General features: G+C 45.7%; 1 long non-coding RNA gene across 1 annotated transcript; it reads left to right on the plus strand.

Annotated features, from left to right (window-relative positions):
• Nucleotides 1-7,798: 7,798 nt before the first annotated feature.
• On the plus strand, nucleotides 7,799-9,263 carry LOC121805576. Its single transcript, XR_006051512.1, has 3 exons — nucleotides 7,799-7,931; nucleotides 8,012-8,081; nucleotides 9,208-9,263. It is a non-coding gene; the product is annotated as an uncharacterized LOC121805576 (long non-coding RNA).
• The last annotated feature ends 2,326 nt before the right edge of the window (nucleotides 9,264-11,589 follow it).

Consider the following 11,589-nt stretch of genomic DNA (forward strand, 5'->3'; position numbering starts at 1 on the left):
TCTGAGTGCTATGTTTTTGTGATGAATGTGGGTATGTTTGACCAAGAGATGGCTCGGGAAAATCAGTGTTTGGTTCGAGGGTTTTGCGTGGGTTGGCCGAGAGTTTTAGGGGCCGGCCTAGGGCAGTGTTGTGGGGGGGTTTTGAAGGGATGATCCCAGGTGTCTGGGTGTGTTTTGGGACGGAGAATGTGTGGTGTGAATGTTGTATAGGGTTTGAGAATCGGAAGTTGGAGGAAAGTGAGTGTGCACGGGACGAGCCAGGCGGCCGAGGTGCCGAGCAGGCGGCCGAGATGCCGAGCCAGCGGCCGAGGGGCCGAGCAGGCGGCCGAGGTGCCGAGCCAGCGGCCGAGGTGCCGAGCAGGCGGCCGAGGTGCCGAGCAGGCGGCCGAGGTGCCGAGCCAGCGGCCGAGGTGCCGAACAGGTGGCCGAGGTGCCGAGTCAGCGGCCGAGACACCGAGCCATGTCGAGACGCCGATCCTTTTTCCGAGTTTTTCCGAACCTTTTCCGAGCCAAGTGAGCCGTTTGCACAGTAAGGGTATGCCAGGACTTGGAGTGCTGTGTTCGTGTGTCGTGTGCGCGTTTTGGGTACGTCGTTTGCGTGCGGGGTGTGTTTCGAACGTGTGTCTTTGTGTGTTTGTTTTGTAACATGTTGTTAAGTGTGTATACGTGTAACGTGCTAGATGTTGAAGTCGTCCACGTAGGAATCATGCATTGTCGTTTAAAGTCTCGTCTCTTCTGACTCTAATCATGATACAATTTATCTTTCAAAAGGGTGATCGTTTACGAGGAAAGTGTGGTTGAAGAAGGGAATTATTTTAAAAGCTAAGCAATCGAGGTGGGCTTTTCTACCCTACTTTTACGTGGGTTGTTTTTAATACGGACTCTGTTCCGGAATTGTTTATGGAGGTGAACTGTTTGTCTTGCCAAATGTTTTGATTTGAAACCTATCTGAAGTGGTTTACCACATATGTTTAATCGAATTCGGGTCTGTTGGGCTGCGAACCCTCAGGCTAGTGTACACGAGACTGGGTGCCATCTGAGAGCAAGTTGGCCGGTCTAGATGACCTGGGGTGTGGCCACGCCCCTTGTCACCGTTTGGATCAGATAGTGTATGATTGAGGGAATAAGGGTGGCAATATCGGAAAATGACTGCGCAGTCGAATTTATGAAATATATTTTGGTGTACTTGGGTTATTTTCATTACACTCAAAACCCCAATGTTACACTGTTATGGCATGACAAACTATGATTTTGGCGTGTGTCCACTGAGTGCAATAAGTACTCAGCCCTGCATGTTGTTTTCTTAATGTGCAGGTTGAGCGGCGATGGGGAGGACGGATGTTGAACAGTTAAAGTCAAAATGCGTTTCACTTTGTTTTGGATAATGTCGTGTCGTCATACCCGGCATTATCTGTCTCTTGATCTTTTTCCGCTGCTTGTAATCCGAAACAATGTTTTCATTTAAACTCTGGTTACTTAAACTTTTGAAATGTCGCTACAGTACCTTGTTTTAAAATGAATTTCCTTTTATTAAATGTCTTTGGGTCAAATATTCTTGTTTTTCCCCTTTCTTCCCCGCTTCTTTACTCCTCCCCTAGTCGCGGTCCACCGTACTTCCTATCCTTAGAAAATGCGGGCGTGACAGAGTGGTATCAGAGCCAGGTTTTCTCTTTCTGCTCTGGACCCAAAAAATTCTTTTTCTGACTGGAGTAAGTTTTCAAAAGTGTCATTGGCTCAACATCCGACTCATCGCACTCAACCTGAAATGAGGTAATGAAAATTTCGAAATTTTGGAAAGTATATGGAAGTGGAGGAAATTGTGATTTTGGTGTTGAAAATGATTTTTATGTAAAGTTTAAGTAAATGTTGAGACATGTGGAAGGGTACAAAGTGATGTGGAAAAGTTGGAAATTATTTGAGTTATGAACTGTTATGGTGTTATGAACTGTTGATGTATGATGAACTTATATGAAAGCATGTGGCTGATGTGTGATGATTTGATGACGTGATTGTTGATGTGAGCTTTTATGGGAGAATGTGTTGGCCTTTTGAATGTTTGAACTTAGACGTGATAGGATTTCACTAGTGCTTCTTGGACCTATAGTAGATAAGAACGTTTGGCCTTTGAACACCAGCGGGTTGGGAGTTAGAACATCGATACGTCTGCATACACATATCTCTCTCTCTTCTTCGGTTATGCACTCTGTTTTTATACGCGAGGCGGTTGTTTCTGTTTTTCTATAGATGGCGCGTATGTTCCGAACCCCGCGACGGAGTGATCGCGATAGACTTAGGGCACAGAGGGTGCTCAGAGATTATAGAGTGTACCGGAAGAAGGATCACGTACCATTGATCGAGTTCGTGGCACACTTCGATACCCTCTGGAGGGCAGCTCAGGAGTTCGGAGTGACAGAGCATGACGGCATTGAGAAGCTAATAGAATTGCTCCCCGACAGCTGGAAGGAGTGGGCCGAAAGAACGGCGAGGAGGTACACGTGGCATGAGCCCGCTACCGATGACATGGTGGGTGACATGGCTGGCTTTCGGAAAGCCGTGTATTGTGCACTGGTGGACTCTCGAGAGGAACAGCCCCCACAGGATGTGCAAGAGAGGATTGTGTATCAGGACAAGTATGTGAGCATGTACGAGGATGAGCAAGGGTTTGAAGATGACTACGGGGAAGAACCCGAGGAGGCTCCGCAAGGGAACCCCGAGGTGGCTCTGCAAGAGAACTCCGAGGAGGACGACGACGAAGACCCGGAGGAAGGGCCTATGGATGAGGATGATAGAGTCGTAGTCTAGAATTAGAATAGTTCGTTGTCTTTTCAGTTTTTGCTTTCAGTACGATCTACTCTTGGGAACAATGTTGGCCTTCTTTCTTTTAATGAGAATTTGATTTTGATTTATACCCTATGTGTTGCATCTTATACTACATGAAGGTTTTATAAGAATTTTTGAGAAAGTGGTAATCTTGGATGAGAATTAAAGTAACACTTATGGGTATTGAATCAGAATGCCGCCAAGACGGGGACGTCAACCACGACAAGGACCCAACGTGGAGGCACCACCACCGCCACCACCACCTCCACCCCCGCCTCAACAAGAAAGATTCATAGTTACGTTCTCAAGGCAGAATCCCCCAAAATTTGACGGACAAGGAGACCCATCCAAAGCGGAAGAGTGGATACGCGGCCTCGAGCGTATCTTCAGGGTCATGGAGTGCACAGATAGGGAGCGCATTGCTGGCGCTACCTTTCAACTGTCAGGTGCTGCCGATTACTGGTGGGAGACTCGGCAAAGAACTATGAATCCTGCCCGCCTGGAGGCGCTAACATGGGAGGAGTTTAAGGTGGAGATTGACAACAAGTATGTCCCAAAGACGTACAGACGGGCCAAGGTGGTAGAGTTCCACACGCTAAGCCAAGGCCGAATGACTGTGACCGAGTATGACCGAGCCCTCGCGCAGATGGCACGATATGCGCCCGAGTTGATGGACACCGATGAGAAATGGGCGGTGAAGTTCCGGGCCGGGCTCAGAGATGAGATAAAGGCCGCGTTGGCCTGTCGAGGAGAACTCTCCTACTCGGAGATCTTGACTTGTGCACTGGACGTGGAAGATGCACTCCCTAAGCCAAGAGTTGTGGCAACAACAAACGCGACACCCCTACAAGCTCAGTCAGGCCACCAAGAGAAGAGGAGGTGGGATGGTGATCAAGCTCAGTATGGTGGTAAGAGGCCACAACACATGAGGAACCCACCCTACAATGGCGGGAGACAGAATACCTTCCAACCGAGGGCAAACTTTCCGCCGAGGAACCCTCAATGTGGGAGATGCTTCAAGTATCACACCGGGGAGTGTCGAGACCCTAGGTGCTTCAACTGTGGTGGGAGTGGCCACTACATCCGAAATTGCCCAAACAAGCACATGGGAACGGGAACGAGACAGAACCAGCTAGGCTTCCGTCCACAACCCCAGGCTTTACCTGCACCTCCACCACAGCAACGCCGCCAAGGATTGCCATCGCAAGCAAGGGCCTACGCCTTGAAGGGGAAACAGCTGGCAAACGGGAAAGAAACCTTTGAGCAAGGAAACTTGGCAGGTATGGGCACACTTCTCAATATGCCTATAGTTGTCTTGTTTGATACGGGTGCGTCGCATTCCTTTATATCAACGTCTTGTGTGGATACTTTGGAATTACCTACTGTTAAGACCGAACCCACTATGAGTGTGACCTCACCGGTAGGCGGGACTATAGATATATCCCGATCTTGTGCATGTGTGAACTTTGGAATAGGTGAACTCAGTTTAGTGGCTTATAATTTGCAAGTAATGACGATGGGTAGCGTAGACATAATCTTGGGTATGGATTGGTTAGCGGAGAACCACGTTACCCTTCATTGTAGAGAAAGGGAAATCTCGTTTGAAACCCCCGGAAAAGAGCCGATGAAGTTTCACGGAGTCCCAATGAGCCGACGCAAGTCCATTATCTCTGCGCTGCAAGCCACTACAATGATGAGGAAGGGATGTCCAGCGTACCTTGTTTATTTGAATGGGGAGGAGAAGAAAGACAGGAAGATAGAAGATGTGGCGATAGTGAGTGAATATCCCGATGTCTTCCCCGATGCATTGCCGGGACCCCCACCCGACAGGCAGGTAGAATTCACGATCGATCTGGAGCCCGGATCGGCACCAATATCCAAGGCACCTTATAGAATGGCGCCAAAAGAGTTGGAGGAGCTTAAGGTGCAACTGCAAGAGCTACTGGAATTGGGATTCATTAGACCTAGCGTGTCACCATGGGGAGCACCAGTGTTGTTTGTAAAGAAGAAGGATGGAACGATGAGGATGTGCATCGACTATCGGGAGCTAAACAAACTAACGCTAAAGAACAAGTATCCACTACCAAGGATAGACGACTTGTTTGACCAACTTCGAGGGGCAGGAGTCTTCTCTAAGATGGATTTGAGGTTGGGTACCATCAGTTGAGGGTTCGGCGAGAAGATGTACCCAAGACGGCGTTCCGAACAAGATATGGTCATTATGAGTTCGTTGTAATGCCTTTTGGACTGACGAACGCCCCGGCAGTGTTCATGGACCTTATGAACCGCGTGTTCCATCCATTTCTGGATCGGTTTGTCCTGGTTTTCATCGATGGCGTGCTCGTTTACTCAAAGAACGAAGAGGAGCACAAAGAGCACTTGAGAACCGTCTTAGCAACTCTAAGGGACGAGAAACTATATGCCAAGTTCAGTAAATGCGAGTTTTGGCTCAAGGAAGTGAACTTTCTTGGACATGTAGTAACCTCAGATGGAATTCGTGTAGACCCGGCCAAGGTGGAAGCGGTGCAGGAGTGGAAGTCACCTTCTACACAAAACGAAATCCGAAGCTTTTTAGGACTGGCGGGCTATTATCGAAGATTCATCGAGGGATTCTCGAAGATAGCAAGGCCAATGACGCAACAACTGAAAAAGGGAGTCAAGATGATTTGGACGCCAGAATGTGAGGCGAGCTTTCAGTTGTTGAAGGAGAAATTGACCACCGCACCAATCCTAGCTGTGCCGGAGCCAGAGACTGACTATGCGGTATATACGGATGCGTCGAAGGTGGGACTGGGATGTGTGCTTATGCAGAAGGGGAAAGTGATTGCATATGCATCGAGACAATTGAAGCCCCATGAACTGAATTATCCGACGCATGACTTGGAACTGGCAGCTGTGGTGCATGCTTTGAAGATCTGGAGACACCATCTCTATGGAGTCCGTTGTGAGATATACACGGACCATAAGAGTCTAAAGTACTTCTTTGAGCAAAAGGAGCTGAATATGCGCCAACGTAGGTGGCTCGAGTTGGTGAAGGACTACGATTGTGGTATAAATTACCATCCGGGAAAAGCAAACGTAGTGGCCGATGCTCTTAGTAGGAAGTCTCAATCTCAGCTGGCCACCTTTCTTACTATCGAGGAGAGTATAATCCAAGAGTTCAGTAAGATGCGCTTGGAAGTGGTGAGAATGCCCGAGACTGTGGAAGGGATAGTAGCCACGTTGGTGATGGAACCCGACTTAAGAGCCAGAATTGTGGAAGCTCAACGGCGAGATACGCTACTAGAAAGGATTCGCTCAGAAGTGAGGACGGGTGAACCCGGAAGTTTCCGTGAGGCAGCGGATAACGGTCTCACCTACAAGGGAAGGTTGTGTGTGCCCAAGGATGAAGGCTTGAGGATGGAAATCATGAGAGAAGCACATGAAACCCCATACGCTGCTCATCCAGGGAGCACCAAAATGTATCAAGACTTGAAAAGACAGTTTTGGTGGAACGGTATGAAAAAGCATGTTGCAGCTTTTGTGGAGAGATGCCTAGCGTGTCAACAAGTAAAGGCGCTACACCAACGGCCCTATGGGAAATTGCAACCCCTCGAGATTCCGGAATGGAAGTGGGAACATATTGCAATGGACTTTGTGATAGGACTGCCAAAATCCCAGCGAGGGAACACGGTGATTTGGGTGATTATAGATCGTCTCACCAAATCTGCCCACTTTGTACCGGTTCGCGCTACTTATGGATCCGACCAGTTGGCTAAGGTATATGTACGGGAGATTATACGCTTGCATGGAGTTCCAGCGACAATCACATCTGATCGTGATGCTAAATTCACTTCTAGATTTTGGACAAGCCTGCAACGCGAGTTGGGGACTAAGTTGAATTTCAGTACAGCTTTCCACCCTCAAACCGACGGGCAGTCGGAGAGAACGATACAAGCCTTGGAGGACATGCTACGAGCCGTGGTGCTTGATCGAGGCTGGGGTTGGGAAGAAGTGTTGCCATTGGTTGAATTCGCGTACAACAATAGTTACCAGGCGACTATCAAGATGGCCCCATATGAGGCCTTGTATGGAAAGAAGTGTAGATCGCCACTTTATTGGGATGAAGTGGGTGAGAGAAGAATTCTCGGACCAGACTCTGTAGAAGAGATGATAGAGATTGTCCGACAAATCCGTGGGAGGATCAAGGAGGCACAAGATCGACAGAAATCTTATGCGGATGTTCGAAGGACCGAGTTACAGTTCGAGGTCGGGGAAAAGGTCTTTCTGAAAGTTTCCCCTTCTAAGGGAATAACTCGTTTTGGAGTGAAGGGAAAGCTGAGACCCCGATTTATTGGTCCATACGAGATTTTGGATAGAGTCGGCGTGGTAGCATACAGGTTGGCTCTACCACCAAGCTTTGGAAATGTGCACAACGTCTTCCATGTGTCACAATTGAGGAAGTACGTGTTTGACCCCACACACATAGTTCACCAAGAAGAGATGATGGTCCTAAATCCCGATCTAAGCTATGAGGAGAAGCCCGAGGCCATTTTGGATCGAAGAGTGCAAGAATTGAGGAATAAGTCAATTGCTTCGGTGAAAGTACGGTGGAGGAATCATGGAACCGAAGAGGCAACATGGGAATCAGAAGATAAGATGAGAGAGAAGTTTTCAGAGCTGTTTGAGTAATCTAACAAATTTCGAGACGAAATTTTGTTAAGGTGGGAGGAATGTAATACCCGAAAATTTGTGGAATTTTATTCTTTTAATTAAGGATGAAATTTTTATGTTTTTGTGTTTAAAATATGGTGTGGAAAATATTATTTGTGTTTATTTGATTGTTGTGGATGTGGTATTTTCTACCTAGGCAAATTAAAATGGAATTAAGTAATTAAGCTATGAATAAAAACTCCTAATTAACAAATTAAATCCCTCCCTCCCCAATTCTCTCTTCTTTTTCGAAAAAAAAAAAACCTCCCCCCATCACCCCATGATTCTCTCAACCGCCCCCACTCCCTCATAACCGATTTCCCTCCCCCTCTTTTCCATTCGTTCTCTCTTCTCGGTCTCTCTCTCTCTCTCTCTCTCTCGCTCTCTAGCTCTCATCTCTCTCGAAGTGTGCTCTCACGGTAAGCTCTCGCCCCTCTCTCTCTCTCGGTTTACCTTTCCCCATTCATCCCCTTCTCATCATCATCTTGGCTTCTTCAAGGTGTTACGCTCGTACGTTGTAAATCGGTGTAGGGAAAGCTTCGAATTTACGTTTGAACTATCCAAGAAAGGTAACCAAACCCTAACCCTTGTTTAATTCGAAAACTCATGCATATAGGACGTTTTGGATGGTTTAGATGCTGAATAGGGTTTGTGGCTTTGTGATATGGTTGAGCATGTTTTTGGTAGTAACTGGCAGTGGGTTCCGACCCCTTTTTATCTAAGCAAACGATCTCCGTTGGGTACGAATTTTGAACTGTATAAAGGTTAATGTGGCTTCTGTGTGGTGTGTAATTTTCAGCCTCTTTGGATGTCGTATGAATTTATTATGATTTTTGCAAGTAAACTGCGCAGTTTCGCGAGTTGTATGTTTTTGGGAGATGTTTTCATGTGCAATTGGCGTGATTCTGAGTGCTATGTTTTTGTGATGAATGTGGGTATGTTTGACCAAGAGATGGCTCGGGAAAATCAGTGTTTGGTTCGAGGGTTTTGCGTGGGTTGGCCGAGAGTTTTAGGGGCCGGCCTAGGGCAGTGTTGTGGGGGGGTTTTGAAGGGATGATCCCAGGTGTCTGGGTGTGTTTTGGGACGGAGAATGTGTGGTGTGAATGTTGTATAGGGTTTGAGAATCGGAAGTTGGAGGAAAGTGAGTGTGCACGGGACGAGCCAGGCGGCCGAGGTGCCGAGCAGGCGGCCGAGGTGCCGAGCAGGCGGCCGAGATGCCGAGCCAGCGGCCGAGGGGCCGAGCAGGCGGCCGAGGTGCCGAGCCAGCGGCCGAGGTGCCGAGCAGGCGGCCGAGGTGCCGAGCAGGCGGCCGAGGTGCCGAGCCAGCGGCCGAGGTGCCGAACAGGTGGCCGAGGTGCCGAGTCAGCGGCCGAGACACCGAGCCATGTCGAGACGCCGATCCTTTTTCCGAGTTTTTCCGAACCTTTTCCGAGCCAAGTGAGCCGTTTGCACAGTAAGGGTATGCCAGGACTTGGAGTGCTGTGTTCGTGTGTCGTGTGCGCGTTTTGGGTACGTCGTTTGCGTGCGGGGTGTGTTTCGAACGTGTGTCTTTGTGTGTTTGTTTTGTAACATGTTGTTAAGTGTGTATACGTGTAACGTGCTAGATGTTGAAGTCGTCCACGTAGGAATCATGCATTGTCGTTTAAAGTCTCGTCTCTTCTGACTCTAATCATGATACAATTTATCTTTCAAAAGGGTGATCGTTTACGAGGAAAGTGTGGTTGAAGAAGGGAATTATTTTAAAAGCTAAGCAATCGAGGTGGGCTTTTCTACCCTACTTTTACGTGGGTTGTTTTTAATACGGACTCTGTTCCGGAATTGTTTATGGAGGTGAACTGTTTGTCTTGCCAAATGTTTTGATTTGAAACCTATCTGAAGTGGTTTACCACATATGTTTAATCGAATTCGGGTCTGTTGGGCTGCGAACCCTCAGGCTAGTGTACACGAGACTGGGTGCCATCTGAGAGCAAGTTGGCCGGTCTAGATGACCTGGGGTGTGGCCACGCCCCTTGTCACCGTTTGGATCAGATAGTGTATGATTGAGGGAATAAGGGTGGCAATATCGGAAAATGACTGCGCAGTCGAATTTATGAAATATATTTTGGTGTACTTGGGTTATTTTCATTACACTCAAAACCCCAATGTTACACTGTTATGGCATGACAAACTATGATTTTGGCGTGTGTCCACTGAGTGCAATAAGTACTCAGCCCTGCATGTTGTTTTCTTAATGTGCAGGTTGAGCGGCGATGGGGAGGACGGATGTTGAACAGTTAAAGTCAAAATGCGTTTCACTTTGTTTTGGATAATGTCGTGTCGTCATACCCGGCATTATCTGTCTCTTGATCTTTTTCCGCTGCTTGTAATCCGAAACAATGTTTTCATTTAAACTCTGGTTACTTAAACTTTTGAAATGTCGCTACAGTACCTTGTTTTAAAATGAATTTCCTTTTATTAAATGTCTTTGGGTCAAATATTCTTGTTTTTCCCCTTTCTTCCCCGCTTCTTTACTCCTCCCCTAGTCGCGGTCCACCGTACTTCCTATCCTTAGGAAATGCGGGCGTGACATAGGGTTTGCAGTTTTTGACCTGACATTGAACACATGGTTAGTATTAAGTTTTAACGAATCTTATCGGGTCAATTTGATGACGACCAGATGATTTCAAATTGGGTTCATATAACCATTAAGAACTAAGCAATATAGTTTTATTTTTATTTTTTAACATTTATTTAAATTTAGAAATAGAGTTAGTTTTATTTCCTTCCAATCTTCAACGGTTGCCAGTCCACCACGATGACCAATCATCGATGCACCATGTGTCGTTGAATAAGGCCACCGTTCTTCCCATCGTGGATTTCATAGCCAAGACCGCCAATTATCGATTTTGTAACAATTGCTTGAGTTAATTATATTTATTTCATTTTTTATAAGGTTTTATTCGTGTAAATATGATATTAATTTTTTTTGTCGTTATCGTTTGGTTGTTGTATTATGATCTGTATGTTTATGGTACCGTGTCAATCCATAAAGAATCGTATCACTAGTGCGGATTGTGTTCGAATTTAAAGATAATAAGCTTCACGTTTAGATTGGAAATTTCTTTTACAAATTGCATAAATTGAATAGTTATTGGTTCAGCCTATCCAATAACATTTGGATATGGGAGGCCTACTTGCTAACTTTTGACGGATCTGGAACCCATGGTGTGCTCTAATATACACATATTTTATTTATAAAAAAAATGTTAAAAAATATTAAGTTTAATTTATATAAAATAATAGCATGTCTCTAACAACACCTCTGGTGTGGCTTTGAGCACAAGTGGGTGTGCACACGGTTCAAAAACAACCGGTTCCGGTTCGGAACCGGCGGTTCACAGTTCACCATTTCCATGAACCGGAACCGGCCGGCCAAGGGTCCCGGCGGTTCCGGTTCCGGTTCCGGTTCAAAAAACCGGCGGTTCACGAGGCGGTTGAAAACCGCCGATTTTTGGCCGAAATCGCCGGTTCCGAGCCGGTTCGGCGGTTTGAATTTTTTTTCTTCTCGTTCTTGTGTTTATTTCAACGAGACTACAAGTCACAACTTATAAGTTACAATTTACACTTAATGTTGGACTTGAGCCTTTGGGTTAAAAGAGAGTGTATTGGATGATTATCTTTTATAGCTACATGTTCTTGGACGTGTTGCTCTTCTTTCAATGTGGGATAAAACTCCTTATTTATAACTACATGATACATCTCCATCATCTATGTTTATATTTGTTTATATCTTAACTATCTTCTATTATTACAACTTAACATTACATAAAGTATTATTCTTTAATTCTTTATCAATATCGATTTGTTTGTGTATAAGTTTATGTGTATGTTAACTAATAAATACCATTATACTGTATAAACATTAAGAGAATAATTATTATACAAATTGTATTAATCTAGTGATAACTATAATATGAATAATTATTTATCTATATACAAATCATATTACTCAATAATGGTTTATTCTTATCTATCAAGAATATATTCACAAATAATAATTTTATTTATATAAATTATACTACATCTATTAGAATAATA

This window comes from Salvia splendens, chromosome 1 (assembly GCF_004379255.2).
Source record: "Salvia splendens isolate huo1 chromosome 1, SspV2, whole genome shotgun sequence".
Taxonomy (NCBI): domain Eukaryota; kingdom Viridiplantae; phylum Streptophyta; class Magnoliopsida; order Lamiales; family Lamiaceae; genus Salvia; species Salvia splendens.